The sequence below is a fragment of the Chiloscyllium plagiosum genome, unplaced genomic scaffold (assembly GCF_037043375.1).
Source record: "Chiloscyllium plagiosum isolate Xiang-an unplaced genomic scaffold, Cpla_swu_hap1 HiC_scaffold_14, whole genome shotgun sequence".
Taxonomy (NCBI): Eukaryota; Metazoa; Chordata; class Chondrichthyes; order Orectolobiformes; family Hemiscylliidae; genus Chiloscyllium; species Chiloscyllium plagiosum.
The window spans coordinates 8,288,025-8,304,590 of record NW_028270152.1 but is presented as its reverse complement, the minus strand read 5'-3'; the positions used below and the strand labels follow the sequence as shown (position 1 = coordinate 8,304,590).

The window sequence follows — 16,566 nt, the reverse complement described above, 5'->3', positions numbered from 1 at the left end:
AGTAGAGATGGTGTGGTCACCAGTCTGGGCTTGAGAAGCATTGACTGAGGTTGGAAGAAATAATTTTCCACAAAGAGCAAACAGAGGAGGAAGGAAATATGGCTTTCATATTCTTGGTTGTATCGAATCTTGAAGTTGTTCTGCATGACAAGTAGATAAACAGATGTTTTATGTTTCCAAGAGATTTCTTTTTCAAAAGGTTTTTATTTTGTTGCTTTGGTGGTTTGGAATTGGTTGTACTCCCCTCATCCTCTTTATCCCCAGTGTATTTAACCCTAATGGAAATGGAACAGTTCCTTTTTCAGCTCTGCAGTTCCACGTTAGATTTTGTGTTGCTGCTATTTTGGTAATCTTGCCTCCAGCCACTTATCAATCAAGAGCATAACTTCAGCAACCACTTCTGGCAACTCGTTTTGGAGCTCATGATAGCAATCATTGAAGACCTGGTGGAAGAGAGAAAGAAAGAGACTATGGTGATTAAAGAGCAGTGCAACGATTGGCACTGACACCCATGCATGATCACACTGCAGAAACCAATCAATAATGGGTTATTCAATGGGCTGGATGGCCGCCTTCTGTGCCGTAATAATTCTGTGAATGTTCTGTGTAAGTTGAATTACTGTTTCCATTATGAGGGCCAAAGTGGAAGTCATTTTGTGACACACTGATATCCCAGCAGCATTGAATAAGATGAATGAAGAATTGGTGAAGAATTTCAGCCAGGAAGACCCACTCCTTTTTAAAGGGCGATACAATTTGCTGACCGGTTTCCCACATGCATTGGAACAGATACACAGAAGCTTGGTTTGAGAAAGAGAATAAGGCCATTCAGCCTCTCAAGGTTGTTTCAGCATGGCTGATCTGTGGCTGAATTCCATTTGTCTGCCTTTGGTTCATGTCCCTTAATGCCTCTCAACCAATGGACCTTTTTCTGCCTCTGCTGAAACACACACACTGGCATTGACCAGCTGGTCTGAATTGGATTGAATTGAATGATATCTTAGTAGATATTTGTTAATCAAGCTGTTCAGAGATGTTATGACACACCATTGGAGCAGGTGGGGGTTGAACCTGGGCCTCCAGGTAGAAAGGAGAAAGTGAGGTCTGCAGATGCTGGAGATCAGAGCTGAAAATGTGTTGCTGGAACAGCGCAGCAGGTCAGGCAGCATCCAGGGAACAGGAGAATCGACGTTTCGGGCATAAGCATTCCTGAAGAAGGGCTTATGCCCGAAACGTCGATTCTCCTGTTCCCTGGATGCTGCCTGACCTGCTGCGCTGTTCCAGCAACACATTTTCACCTCCAGGTAGAAACATTACCACTGTGCCACAAGAGCCCTAACATGCTTTATTATATCTGTGTGCATCTCTGATAACTCACTGAAGTATCAGCAATGATGATGTGCTTCAATTCAAAGGCCATCCTGATTAACATTTCATGCCGACTAGACTAATCTCAAATGGCTTTGTTACATTGTTTTCATCCATAGGTGAACTGAAGCCATCCCTTTTGAAGTAAGGATGTCACTGAGTTGGATCATGGGTGTTCTGTACAAGTGAACCATATGGATGGAGAAAGCATGGGGCAGAGGGGATGTTGCATTTGAGTGAAGGAGAGAAGTTGGTGAGAAGTGGGGGCGGAGGGTGGGATGGTTGGTCAGGCTATCTGATGCTAAGTGTCACAAACCTAGGAACAAAGCAACAGGAATAGGCCATTCGGCCCTTCAAGCTTCCTCCAACATTCAATAAGACCATGGTTGATCTAGTCGTGGTCTCAGTTCCAGTTACCTGTCCACCCTGCACCCCCCACAATAACCCTGACTCCTTCCTGGATCAGAAATATATCTAACCCTCCCTGAATAAATACAATGACTTCAGTGTTGTCTGAGGAAGAGAATACCAAATAATAAAACCTCAGAGAAAACATTTCTCAAAATCTCTACCTTTAAAAGAGTGACTTCTTACTCTTAAATTTGGTTCTAGTCTTCCCTTCTAACCTTGGTCACCCTGCAACCATGTTTTCTGGAGACACAGGCCTTGCAGATAGATAGCACTACCAGCCATGGTGGACAATGAGCTAATTGTGCCTGGGCCGGGGGAAAGGATCACAAGGAAGGATTTCACCTGGAATGGGTTGTGATAGCATCTGAGGTTTCAAAGCTCATGTCCAAGGTTTGGGAAGGGGAATGTGGTTAGGGCCAAGGGAATGATTCTGGGTGTGTTCCGACTCATAGTAAGGAAAGTGGGATTAGGTTGGTTTTGACGATGGGTCAAGTGGCCTCTTTCTATGATGTTCTATGATACTGTTTGACCTGTGTGAGGAAGGCAGAGTCTTGAAGAATCTTGGAACTGAGATTGGTGAGATTTAAGGTAACTATGAAGCTATCATTAATCATTGTAAAAACTCATCTGGTTCACCTACTTTATTTCGCAAGGAAAGTCTTATCACCTTTCCCGCTCTGACCTACATTCAGTCAAAACCCACAGCAATGTGGTTGCTTCTTAACTACCCTCTGGGCAACCAGGGATGGGAAATAAAGGCTCGCTAGCTCACAGGAAGGAATTAGAAAAAGTATTTTTTTGTGAACAAAGTTTCAGTTTTATGCTGTGGAATGTTGAGACTTCTTTAGAAGAATTCCTAGATTTTCATGTCTTGGCTTTTTTTTTGTTAACAAAAATGTTGATGGTTTCTATCGAGTTGGTAATTGTTTGAAATAAAACTGAGAATGCATGATGGGAATTGGGGCCTACTTCAAACTCTCTAACGTTGTCCAATCCCCACCCTGTCTCAGTCCATCTGCTGCTGAAACCCTTATCCATGCCTCCAACTTGAATATTGCCAATTTGCTCCCATAATAGCCTCCTACGTTCTATTCTAAGTGTGAATTCATCCTAAAGTTTTCAAACTGTATCTTCGCTTGCATCAAATCGTGTTCATCCATCCAAGGTCTGTTAGACAATGTTGACCCTTGGTTAAGTCATGCCTTGATTTGTGGCAGAATGGTAATGTTACTGGACTAGTAATCCTCAGCTAGTGACATGCATTTGAATCCTGGCAGATGGCAGAATTTGAATTTGCTAAGATGGCTAGCTTAATGGGGACCATGTAACCTCTGTTGATTGTTGCAAAATTCTCATCTGGTTTGCTATTACTAGCTACCTGGATTGATATGTATTAGCTCTAAGGAGAGGTTGGACAAACTGGAGCTTCGGGGGTTAAGGGTGACCTGATCAAAGTACGTAAGATTATGAGAGGCATGGATAGGGTGGATAGTCATTAAAAAAAACTCGTCATAGAGTCAAAAAAGGTTTGCAGCATAGAAAAAGGCTCTTTGGCCCATCAAGTCTGTGTTGTTCAAAAATAATACCTAGATATTGGAACAGGACAGCATGGAAAAGACCATTTGGCCCACCATGTCCATGCCAATCACGATGCCATTCTAAACTGTTCCCATTTGCCTTCTCATGATCTGCATCCCTCTATTCCCTGCCTGTTCATGCATCTGTTTAAAAGTTTCTTAAATGTTGGAATCAGATCATCTTCTACTGTGTCTCCCGGCAGTGTGTTCCAGACTTCCACCACCTCTGTGTGAACACCTTTCCTCGCACAACTCCTTCATACTTTGCCCCTTTCACCTTAAACTGATGCCCCCTAGTGTTTGACATGTCCACCAGCGTTTTCTTTCGAAGGGAGGGAAGTCTGCCATTCTTACCTGGTCTGGTCTACATGTGATTCTGACCCCACAGCAATGTGGTTGACTCTTAAGTACCCTCTGGGCAAATTAGGGATAGGAAATAAATGTTTGCCCATCCAGTGATGCCCACATCCTCTGAACAAAGTAAAAGATAGATTCTGCCAAAACTCGGAGATCATTGCCCTCTGACTTCTTCCACATTCCCCTGATTTGATTTGCTGTCTTCAGGAAGCGGAGTGAGGGGATGCCCCTGTCTGCATCGATGGTGCTGAGGTGGAGAGGGTCAAGTTCCTGAGAGTGACAATCGCCAACAATCTGTCCTGGTCTACCCCCGTTAACACTACAGTGGAGAAAGCAGGGCAGTGCCTCTCCATCCTGAGGAAGCTAAGGAAATCTGGCATGTCCAGAAAGACAAATTTTCACAGATGCACCATTGAAAGCACCCTATCTGGATGGAGTGGTTTGGCAACTCTGCAAGAATCTACAGAGAGTTGTGGATACAGCCCAATCCATTACGCAAACCAGCCTCCTACATTGACTCCATCTATACTTCCTGCTACTTCAGCAGAGTAATCAACATAATCAAAGACCCCTCCCGCCCCGGTTATACTCTCTTCCACACTCTTCCATTGGACAGAAGATACAAACATTTGTATACATGTACCAACAGATTCAAGAACAGCTTCTTCCCTGCTGTTATCAGACTTTTGAATAGACCTCTATAATGTTAATGTTGATCTCTCTCTGCACCTTCTCGGTAGCTGTAACATTTTATCCTGCACTCTGTTCTGTTATCCTGCTGTATATATGAAATGCTTGAAAAGCATGTAGGACAGCACTTTTCACTGTATCTCTGTACATGTCACAGTAATAAATCAAATTAACTCAATCCATTGGTGCATATGCCATAAGCTGCCCATTTCATAAGCCCTGAAATTCCCTCCTTCAGTATCTCAATCCCCTCAATTTCTCTTCTGTAAAACCTATCTTTTTGATGAAGTTTTTGTTCATCTACCCTAGTGGAAGACTTGGTGTCAAAATTGTTTTACCGACCAACCAATCCTTGGGCTGTTTTGTTGGGTTTGAGGCATTGTATCAATGCAGGTTTGTAGTTAGTAGAAGTCAAATTTTAAACTGTATTCTGCAGACTGTCTGGAAGATGATGGATAATAGTGGGGGTGCCTTGAAAGACTGGAAAATGGTCAAAAAGCCGTGCAGTTGGTACCATTATGCTGTAACCAATAGATTACACTGGCTGAGGTTACCACAAACCTCTCAACCTCTCCCATTGCCTTAAGTGCTGTAACCTTCAGGTTAAATCACCACCAGTCATCTCTCTCTCCCTCTCTCTAGTGAGAGAGCAGCCTTCTGGGAGCTGGGGTGACTTTACCTTTTCAACAGAAAAAAGGCGCCAAGAAAGTTGTAAGTCAGAGAGTCATACAGCACGGAAACAGATCGTTCGGTCCAAACAGGCCGTGCTGAACATAACTCCAAACTAAACTAGCCCTGCCTGCCTGCTCATGGCCCGTATCCCTCCAAACCTTTCCTATTCTTGTATCTGTCCAAAAGTCTTTTAACCGTTGTAACTATGTCCCACATTCACCACTTTCTCAGGATGTTCATTCCACATGCGAACCACCCTCTATGTAAAACAATTTGCCTCTCATGTCTTTTTTAAATCTCTCTCCTCTCAGCTTAAACATGTGGCCCCTAGTCTTGAAATCCTCATCCTAGGGAAAAGGCAACTGCCATTAACTCTATCTATACCCCTCATTATTTTATAAACTTGTATCAGATTGCATCGCAACCTTCTACACTCCAGTGAGATGTCTGTGAATTATTAACCTTTCAGTGGAGTCAGGGTGTGAGAATTGGCCTTTCTCATTTTTTTTTCATATTTCATAGAATTCTTACAATGCGGGAAGAGGCCATTGGGCCCATCGAATCTGCACTGACCCTCCAAACAGTATCCCACCCAGACCAAGCCCCCAAACCTACCCTTGAAACCCCACATTTACCCTGGCTAACTCAGATATCCTGCACATCCTGGATACTTCACTGTGGCCAATCCACCCTAACGTGCACACTTTTGGACTGTGGCAGGAAACCGCAGCACCCGTAAGAAATGCACGCAGACACGGGACGGGGGTGGGTGGGGAGGCTGCGATTGAATCCAGATCCCCGTGAGGCAGCAGTGCTAACCACTGAGCCACCATGCCACCTTATTGAGTTTTGAGAGATTGTGGACATCTCTAGCTGTAAGCTTAGACTGACTATTATTAACTTTTCCAACCAGTGATTTCATTAACAGTCTTAGTGCATCTCATTTGACCACAAAAACAAATGTATTAAACTGGTTTAACTTGGCTGTTACCCAGGGAAGCATGCATTACCTTAAATGTCTTGTCTGTGCTGGCAACTTTCCCATACATAATGTAGGACCCCCTGACATCAGACAATTTGTCCTTTTCACCATGTAATATCAGCAATGGCACTGTGATGATGGGAAATACTTTCTCGACTTTGCTCAGTGCAGTTAACACCTCAAAAGCGAATCTCACCCTGACAGCCACGTGACAGTTGAGAGGGTCATTTATGTAGTCTTCCACCTGCAAGAACCAAAGTAACAGACATCTTGTTTTGTGACTCCAACAGAGCACCATACAATCTCCACATCAAACTGAACCAATTGAAATCAGAACTAGAGAGTTTTGAGGAGATTTGTAGCTCAGGTTGAGGTTCTGGGTGTAGGTTTGCTCACTGAGCTGGAAGGTTCATTTTCAGGCGTTTCGTCACCATATGAGGTAACATCTTCAGACGAACCCTTCGTCCGGAGGCTCACTGAAGATGTTACTTAGTATGGTGACGAAGCGTCTGAAAATGAACCTTCCAGCTCAGTGAGCAAACCTACATCCGGAAATCAGAACTGTTTATAATTTCTGTTTTGAAATTGAGAATCCTTGGCAAAGGGAATTTTGAAAAATAGGCATAAGCCATTGAACTGCTATACCATTCAAATCGATAATAGGTGATTCTCTATCTCAGACATCCCCCCCGTACCCTTGATGCCTTTTGTGTCTAGACATCTACTTTGATATACTCAGTGACTTGGCATCCTGAAACCTAATGGAATAGATCATTTCACAGGTTCACTGTATGACTTAAGCCATTCAGTTCATCGAGTCTACTTCACCATTCAATGAAATCGTGGCTCATCAAATAATCCACGTTTCTCCATAACCCACGATTCATCACTGATCAAAAATCTCAAACTTATGCATATTTAAGATGACCATGAAACTGTTGTCAATTTTTGGGAAGATCTAGCTGGCTCATTAATGCCCTTCAGGTAAGGAAACTGCCATTCTTTACCTGGTCTGGCCTACAGACCTACAGCAATGTGATTGACTCGCAACTGCCCTCTGGGCAATTAGGGATGGGCAATTAATTCTGGCTTTTTACCATCACATCCCCCCCCCACTCCATTTCTCTTATGATTAAAAATCTATCTATCTCAGCCTTGAATGGCCCAACCTCATCAACCATCTGCAATAAAGAATTCCACACACCTGTTTCACTGTCTTAAAAACATAGAGGAAGTTTCAGAAAGCATCAAAACATGGATGTTTAAAGGCAGACAGGTGATGAAAAAAGCCCCAGCGATTCTACTGAATATGAATGCTTCCATTTTGTTTCTCCATCATTCTGTGTTGGTTTCCTCCATTCCTGGATCAGTCCAGTGAACCTTTTCTGGTTTGCCTCCGACACCAGACTATCTTTCCATAGAGAATGGCCCCAATACAGTTCACAGTATTCCAGCTGTGGTCTGACTACTGACTAACATAGCTTTAGCAAAACATCCTACTTTTATACTCCACTCTCTTTGAGCTAAAGGCTAACATTCCATTTACCTTCTCTATTGCATGCTGGCTTTTTGTGGTTCACACAAAAGGCCACTAAATCCCCCTGTTTAGTTGCTTTCTTCAATATTTCTTAACTTAAATAATGTTCAGCTTCTCTCTTATTCCTGCCAAAGTGCAGAAACTCTCACTGTCTTTCATTATATTTTGCCTGTTCTCGCCCTTCTGAGTAAAAAGCTTTCTCCTCACCTCAGTTCAAAGTGGCCTATTCCATATCCTCAGACCATGACCAATTAATCTACGCACCCACCAGACAAGGGGACACATTATTCTGGCATCCAATCTGCCCAAACCTGTCAGAGGTTTATATGTTCCATGGTTTACTGAAGAGGTTGAAGCTCTTGTCAAGAGAAAAAAGAAGGCAGTTTATGTGAGGATGAGGCGTGAAGGCTCAGCTCAGGGGATTGAGAGTTATAAGTTATCCAGGAAAGATCTAAAGAGAGGGCTAAGAAGAGCCAGGAGGGCACATGAGAAATTTTGGCGGATAGGATCAAGGAAAACCCTAAGGCCTTCTATAGGTATATCAGGAATAAAGGAATGACGAGAGTAAGATTAGGGCCAATCAAAGACAGTAGTGGGAAGTTGTGTGTGGAATCAGAGGAGATAGGGGAAGCGCTAAATGAATACTTTTCGTCAGTATTCACATTAGAAAAGGGCAATGTTAGTGAGAATACAGAGATACAGCCGACAAGATTAGATGGGATTGAGGTTGACAAAGAGGAGGTTTTATCAATTTTGGAAGATCTTAAAATAGACGAGACCCCTGGGCCAGATGGGATTCATCCTCAAATTCTCTGGGAAGTCTGGGGGGAGATTGCAGAGCATTTGGCTTTGATCTTTATGTCATCATTGTCGACAGGAATAGTGCCAGAAAACTGGAGGATAGCAGATATTGTTCCCTTGTTTCAGAAGAGCAGTAGAGACAGCCTTGGTAATTATAGGCCAGTGAGCCTCACTTCGGTTGTGGGTAAGCTATTGGAAAAGGTTATAAGAAATAGGATTTATAATCATCTGGAAAGGAATAATTTGATTAGGGATAGTCATCACGGCTTTGTGAAGGGTAGGTCATACCTAACTAACTTTACTGAGTTCTTCGAGAAGGTGACCAAACAGGTGGATGAAGGTAAGGCAGTTGATGTGGTGTTTATAGACTTCAGTAAGGCATTTGATAAGGTTCCCGACGATAGGCCATTGCTCAAAATATGGAGTTTCAGGATTGAAAGTGATTTAGCGGTTTGGATCAGAAATTGGCTCGCTGACAGAAGACAGAGAGTATTGATTGATGGGGAATGTTCATCTTGGAGCTCAGTTACCAGTGGTGTGCTGCAAGGATCTGTTTTGGGGCCACAGCTGTTGGTCATTTTTATAAATGATCTGGATGTGGGCATAGAAGGTTGAGTTCGTAAATTTGTGGATGACACTAAGGCAGAGTTGTGGATAATGCTGAAGGATGTTGTGGGTTCCAGAGGGACATAGATAAGATGCAGATCTGGGCTGAGAAGTGGCAAATGGAGTTTAATGTGAAAAGGTGTGAGGTAGTTCACTTTGGAAGAAGTAACAGGAATGCAGAATACTGGGCTAATGGTAAAATTCTTGGCAGTGTAGATGAACAGAGAGATCTCGGTGTCCAGGTGGATAATTCTCTGAAAGTTGCCACCCAGGTTGATAGGGTTTTTAAGAAGGCATATGATGTATTGGCCTTTATTGGTAGAGGGATTGAGTTTTGGAGCCACAAGGTCATGCTTCAGCTGTACAAGACACTGGTAAGGCCACACCTGGAGTATTGCATACAATTCTGGTCATCACATTATAGGAAAGATGTGGAAGCTTTGCAAAGGGTTCAGAGGCAACCTGGGCTAGATTCCATCCGGACCTGGGGACTTGTCCACCTTAATGTCTGTTAGAATTCAACACTCGCTCCTCCTTACACTGACTTGACTGAAAGTAATCAAACATCTCTCCTTAACCTCAATATCCATCATGTCCCTCTCCTTGGTGAATACCGATGCAAAGTACTCATTAAGAATCTCACCATTTTCTCTGACTCCACCCATAGCTTTCCTGATGTTAAGACTAAACTCAACTGCATGAGTTGCTGAGCTGACCAGTTCAATTATATTGATTTACACAATGGTCTGGATCACCATGGTTCCAGTTCAGATGTCTATGGCTTCCTTACGTGATGCAGGCTGTTGGTGTCAAATGAGCACAAGGGTAGTGTGTTGCTATCAATATGCAAATCCTGCACGGTCTTCATAAATATGAAGGAATCTTCATTGGGGTAAGTGGAAAGGTTATTGTCACAATCAACATTCCTGCAGCTGTTCGAGGGTTTGTGCACAGCAATTAGTCAAAAGTGAGGACTGCAGATGCTGGAGACTAGCTCCACCCCCTCACATTTATCTCACCACCCTCGAGGCTCCCAGCCTCATTCCTGATGAAGGGCTTTTGCCCGAAACATTGATTTTCCTGCTCCTCGGATGCTGCCTGATCTGCTGTGCTTTTCCAGCACCACACTCTCGGGCACAGCAATTAGTGTCAGTGCTGGAGATCTGAAATAAATATGAAAGTTGCTGGAGAAACTCAGCAGGTCCCCTCTTGGGTGGGTGGGTGCAGCTTTACCAAAACTCAAGAAGCTCAACACCATCCAGGACAAAGCAGCCCACTTGATTGGCACCACATCACAAGAACTATGTTCAAGATATACTGCAGAAATTCACCAAAGATCCTCAGACAGCTCCTTCCAAACCCACAGCCACTTCCATCTAGAAGGACAAGGGAACAGATACTTGGGAACACTATCTATCTCTTCCAATGTCCCTCCGAGCCACCCTGACTTGGAAATCTATCACCATTCCTTCACTGTCACTGGTCAAAATCCTGGGAATTCGTCCCCCTAACTGCAATGTGGGATAACCTACAGCACACGGACTGTAGCAGTTCAAGAAGGCAGCTCACCCCCACCTTCTCAAGAGAAGCAAGGGACAGGCAATTAATTCTGGGCCCAGACAGTGCCACCAAAAGCCTTTTCCCTGGGGTGGGGGAGTCCAGAACTAGAGGGCATAGGTTTAGGGTGAGAGGGGAAAGATATAAAAAAGACCTAAGGGGCAACATTTTTCACGCAGAGGGTGATATGTGTATGGAATGAGCTGTCAAAGGAAGTGGTGGAGGCTGGTACAGTTACATCATTTAAAAGGCATCTGGATGGGTATGTGAGTAGGAAGAGTTTGGAAGGATATGGGCTGGGTGCTGGCAGGTGGGACTAGCTTGGATTGGGCTATCTAGAAAGCATGGGTAAGTTGGACCGAAGGGTCTGTTTCCGTGCTGTATATCTCTATGATCTATGTCCTGTGAGCGAATGAAAAAAATTAGTGTATTAATTCCAGATTTTTAATTAATTTAAATTTCAACTTCCACTGTGATGGGATTCTAAACCAGGTCCCCAGAACACTATCTGAATCTGAATTAAGAGTTAAATGGGATTAAAAAGGCTGTGTTCCCATAGCCAACAAAGTGACAGCACAGGCTTGATAGGCCAAATGCCAACAGCTGTTCCTGTATTTGTTTTGGGAATAAGTCAGGAAGTTATATTTCATTAAGTCCAAGTGTTACTTCTGTCAGGAGAGACTGCAGCTCCGTTGAATAGACTTAGTGAGATAGCTTAAATGAGGGAAGTAGTCTAGGTTCTTGCTGACTCCTCTTGTTGCTGCAGTAAAAGGTGAGCTCCAACAGAGTCTTCATTCAAAGCCATGATCATAAACAAACAATCACAAACCAACCTGGGCTTCATCTCTTGATGTTGCTTGGGGATCAATGTAACCCAGAGGAGCGTTTGGCAGCAGGTGGTTCACCATTTTGGAAAACAACATCTAGAAAGTAGGAAGCAAAGCAAACAGCTGATGAGCCCAGCTCTAGATGTGGCTGTGTTGTCCACCAAATGGTGGTGACACAAGTCTCAAGACAAATCAATGTCCCTGCCTCCTTGTGCATACTAGAGGTGTAACTGTACAACGTAAGGAGCATGCTATTCTGCCCTGCAGGCTAGTTCTGCCATCTCGTCTGATTATGGCTGATCTGGTTGTGTTCCAAATTCCACATTCCCATCTATTCCTGATCATTTTTAATTCCTTTGCCCTAACAACCTATCTACTCTGAATATCCTTGTCCCTCAAAAATTCCCGGCTCGTTGGATTGAAAGTTCTTGGGAGTGGGGCTAGATGATAGATGGGCTTAATCTCTACTGGAACTGGGACCCATGAGAAAATCCTGGTTCAAAGGTTTGAAGAGTCAGATCTTGCTGCTAACACTTCGTAACCTGTTATGTGTCAGGAGTGTAACTTATGAGGAAACGTTAACAAATGGAGAGTTGAACTTACAAGAGAAATTGACAAAACCAACATGCATCAATTGGGGACCTTACAAGTATTTACAAATGGATGTGCTAGTGCAGATAGCACCTGTGCCTATAACTGCTGCCCTTATAAGTCTAGATGGTGCAGGTCTTGGGTTTGGAAGGGACAGTCACAGAATGGCTACTCACTATTTAGGTGCAACTGGTGCTGAACGGTACAGATGTTCTTAAGGGGTAGTTGGATTAGCTCTTGCAGGATGGATGAATGGAAGGATTGTGTTGTTATGATGCAATGAAAAGAGCTGGGAGAAGAAAGGGTCATAGTTCTCCACTCCTTGCCTGCCTTCCTTCAATATGTTCATGCCCTGGTGTCCTGAGAGACAGGCATATGTGCTATTGCTCTTGGACACCCAATTGTAAATACATGTAAGGTCCCCCATTGGCCCATATTGGTGTTTGTCAATTTCTCTTGTAAGTTCAACTCTCCATTTGTTAACGTTTCCTCTTAAGTTACACTCCTGACACATAACAGGTTGCGAAATGTCGATAGCAAGAACTGTCCCCTCCAAACCCAAAACCTCCACCATTGAGATGTACAGGTTGCAGATACATGGGCTGTCTGCTCTTAGGCATTTACAAGTTCGCCTTTACCATCACTGAGTGGAAGTGTTCCAATACCTCACTAATGTGAGAGTGTTCTCATTGTCAAAGACTTCAAGACTAGTACAAACTATCCGAGCCAGGTTTGCTTTCTTTGTGAACGAAATGTTCGGGGTATTTGTTTGTACCTTGCCACGTGTTGCTGACTCGGGGTTCATTAACACCAAAGGTGCAATAAAAATTAGCCCAGCGATGTCAAGTGGTCTGTCGTAAAAAACATAAGTTGCAACCAATGCTCCCTAAAATACAAGAGGAGACCAAAGTTAAGAGATTAACACGATAAGGTAAAGCCCTTGATGCACTCTGGTGGGCAAAGTCACCACAGTAGCTCAGTCGATGCAGGTGCTACCCAATGCAGTCCGAGTCCACACCACTGTGAAGTGCCTGGGTCTGGTTCCTGGCCTGTACTGGGTCAATCTTCTGGGGTGGGGGGCTGTGAAGAAGGGGCAAGAGAACATCAGGATCCATTTTCACACCCTAGCCAGTTATCCTCTCCCCTTACCAACAACACGCATTTACATGACACCTTTATTTTGCTAAAACAAGATCATGGTCAAACACAATATGACACCAAGACTCATATGGAGATTTCGCGCCAAGTGATCCATCGCTTGGACAGAAGAAGGGATTAGGGAGAAAAAATATAGAGACAGAGAGGCTTAAGGAGAACATGGGGCCCAGGCAACTAAAATTATAGTGGAGTGAAGGAAGTGGGGTTGGTAAACTAGCCAGAATCGGAGGAACATAGAGTTCTTGGAGGATTGTAGGCAGGAGGTGGCTATGGGGAATAGCTCATAAATCAATGGAAAAGCAAATTGTGTGAGATGCATTAACTACTGGTGAGCACTTTGCGCTGCTCTCCCGGGTGAATTTCACCTCTATTGTTGTGCGTCAGAGTCAGACTGACAGTGTTGTCCACAGGTGGGCTTCTGGTGTAGCCTGACCAGTCCTGAGTGAGAATCAGATGGATACTGACTGTGGGAAACATCCAAGGCCAGTTACTTGCTTGACAGCAATACTCACCGTGACCTTCTCAATGACAAGTAGGCCTTGTCATCCAGCCATCTCAGTTCCCAGGACAGGGAATCAGGCTAAATCTTGTGAATCTTTGGAATTGTCTACTGCTGACAGCTGTAGATGCTCAATTGTTGAGTAGACTCAAGAGAGATTGGTAGATTTCCAGGAATTAAGGGATATGGGGATAACATGAGAAGCTGGGGTCAAGATGGAGGATAAACCATAATCTTATTAAATGTGGAACAGACTGGAATAGACAGATTATCAGTTCCAGCTGAGGGAGGTGATGGCATAGTCGTATTATTGCTAGATCTATTAACTGAGACTCAGGTAATGATATGGAGATCTAGGCTCAAATCCTACTGTTGTAGAGGGTGGAATTTGAATTCAATAAAATTCCAGAAGTAAGACTTTAATTATGATCATGGAATCATTGTCAGTTGTCAGGAAAAACACATCTGGTTCACTAAAAGGCTTTCATGGAAGGAAACTGCTGGCCTCACCTGGTCTGGCCCCCTTGTGACTCCAGACACACAGCAATGTAGTTGATTCAGACAGCCCTGAGCTTGTGTTAATGTCTTTAGGAGATTGAAAACATCTCCAACCAACAGGATCTTAATAAAATGGACTCAGCTTTAGCTGATGTAAAAGCAAAGAGGTCAGCTCAGGTCACTTGTAGTTCTTTATCATGAAGGGGCATTGTCACTGTTCCTCAGGTGAGTATATTGATGCAACGTGAAGTGCTATTGTTCACATTGCTGAAGGCTTTACAATATTTGCCTGGGACAGAATTTGAAGGTTGCCTGTACCAGCTAATAACAGAATGATGACTGCACTGAGGGAGTGCTATCTTGTTGGAGGTGCTGTTCATACCTGGCTCAGGTGGGATTTAAAGACCCTAGCACTCAAAACTCCACCCTCAATCGGAAAAGGAATAAAAACGCAGACCACCCGAACACTTCAGCTGCCTGTGGGATCCTGCTGTGCACAACTTGGCATCCAAATCTGCCTATACCATAGAGTTGCTGTATCTAACCCTGTATGTCCCTGTCCTAGGAGTATTTGATGGAGGCAGTGTAGAGGGATCTTTACTCTGTATCTAAACCCATGCTGTATCTGTCCTGGGAGTGTTTCTTGGGGACAGTCTAGATGGAGCTTTATTTTCAGTTCAAACAGTAAGGAAACTTCACTCTTTTTAAAGCCTCATACTGTCCCTGACCTGGGAATGATTGAGAACAGTGTTGAGAAACTTTATTTCCAGTTTAAAATTGTAGAGGGAACTTTACCCTGTACTGGGCCCTGTGCTATACCTGTCCTGGGAATGTTTGACAGGGACAATATAGAGAGAGCTTTACATTGTATTGAGCCCTGTGCTATGCCTGTTCTGGGAATGTTTGAGAACAATGTCAAGGGAGCTTTACTTCCACTTTAAAATAGTAGAGGGAGCTTTACTCTGTACTGAGCCCTGCTCTACACCGATCTTGGGAGTGTTTGACAGGGACAATATAGAGAAAGCTTTACATTGTATTGAGCCCTGTGCTACACCAATCCTGGGAGTGTTTGACAGGGACAATGCAGAGATAGCTTTACACTGTATTGAGGCCTGTGCTGAGTTTGTCCTGGGAGAGTTTGACAGGGACAATGTAGAGATAGCTTTACACTGTATTGAGCCCTGTGCTGAGTTTGTCCTGGGAGAGTTTGACAGGGACAATGTAGAGATAGCTTTACACTGTATTGAGCCCTGTGCTGAGTTTGTCCTGGGAGTGTTTGACAGGGACAATGTAGAGATAGCTTTACGCTGTATTGAGCCCTGTGCTGAGTTTGTCCTGGGAGTGTTTGACAGAGACAATGTAGAGATAGCTTTACACTGTATTGAGGCCTGTGCTGAGTTTGTCCTGGGAGTGTTTGACAGGGACAATGTAGAGATAGCTTTACACTGTATTGAGGCCTGTGCTGAGTTTGTCCTGGGAGTGTTTGACAGGGACAATGTAGAGATAGCTTTACACTGTATTGAGCCCTGTGCTGTCTTTGTCCTGGGAGTGTTTGATACCAACTCTACCAGTTCAAATGGAAAATGTTCCATTTCACCAAGCTCCAGACCCCATTCTGATAAACACAAAATTTCATTGGAAAAATTGTCCCTATCAATTGGAGTGAAAAACAATTAACAGCCTGAGCTCAGTTCAGGCTGAGAGGGTGATGTGGGTGTAATCTGTGAATGAAAATAACCCTCCTCTCACAGGGAACACCGTTCACTCTCACAGTCCTTCATGTATTTGCTGACTGTATCCTTTCAGTAAATGGGATTCCTGCTAAGTCAGCATTGTATCATTTCATATTGATTTTCTCATCCTCCCCTCATGTAGCATCTGTGGTTAAATCTGACTTTGTCATATGTTACTGAGCGCAGTCTTTATTATTGAAGGGGGTGAAGCAATGTTGGATGTTCCCGCTCCCCCTTGCAGCCTTGTAGTCGGATGACACCAGAGCAAGATGTTTCTTTTATAAAGTTAATGTTTTCCTCACTCAGCAAGCTTCAGAATTCTTCAGCAGTATAGTGGCACCAAGAATATTATATCTCAAAGGTTGAATGAAATTATTCAAAATGAACCAGTGTGGCAGTTTGAACAGGATACTGTTAATTTGATACTATTCCAATTTTGAATCTTCATGTAGAATAATGAGAATGTATGCTAATGATATATTTTTAAATTTGATTCACATGATGTAGGTTGTCACTGGCTCGATCAGCATTATAGCCTGGAGGGCAGTTAAGAGTTAACCACATTGCTGTGGGGCTGGAGTCACATGGAGGCTGGCAGTTTCCTTCCCTAAAGGCCATTGGTGAATCTAATGATGTGATATAACTCTTCCTTCAACTGCCCCATCCAAACGAGACTGAGCAGAGAGGAATGGAACAACAGTA

General features: G+C 43.6%; 1 pseudogene; it reads right to left on the bottom strand.

Annotated features, from left to right (window-relative positions):
• Positions 1–320: 320 nt before the first annotated feature.
• Positions 321–16,566, bottom strand: part of LOC122559236 (monoglyceride lipase-like) — a 53,443-nt pseudogene continuing 37,197 nt past the window's right edge.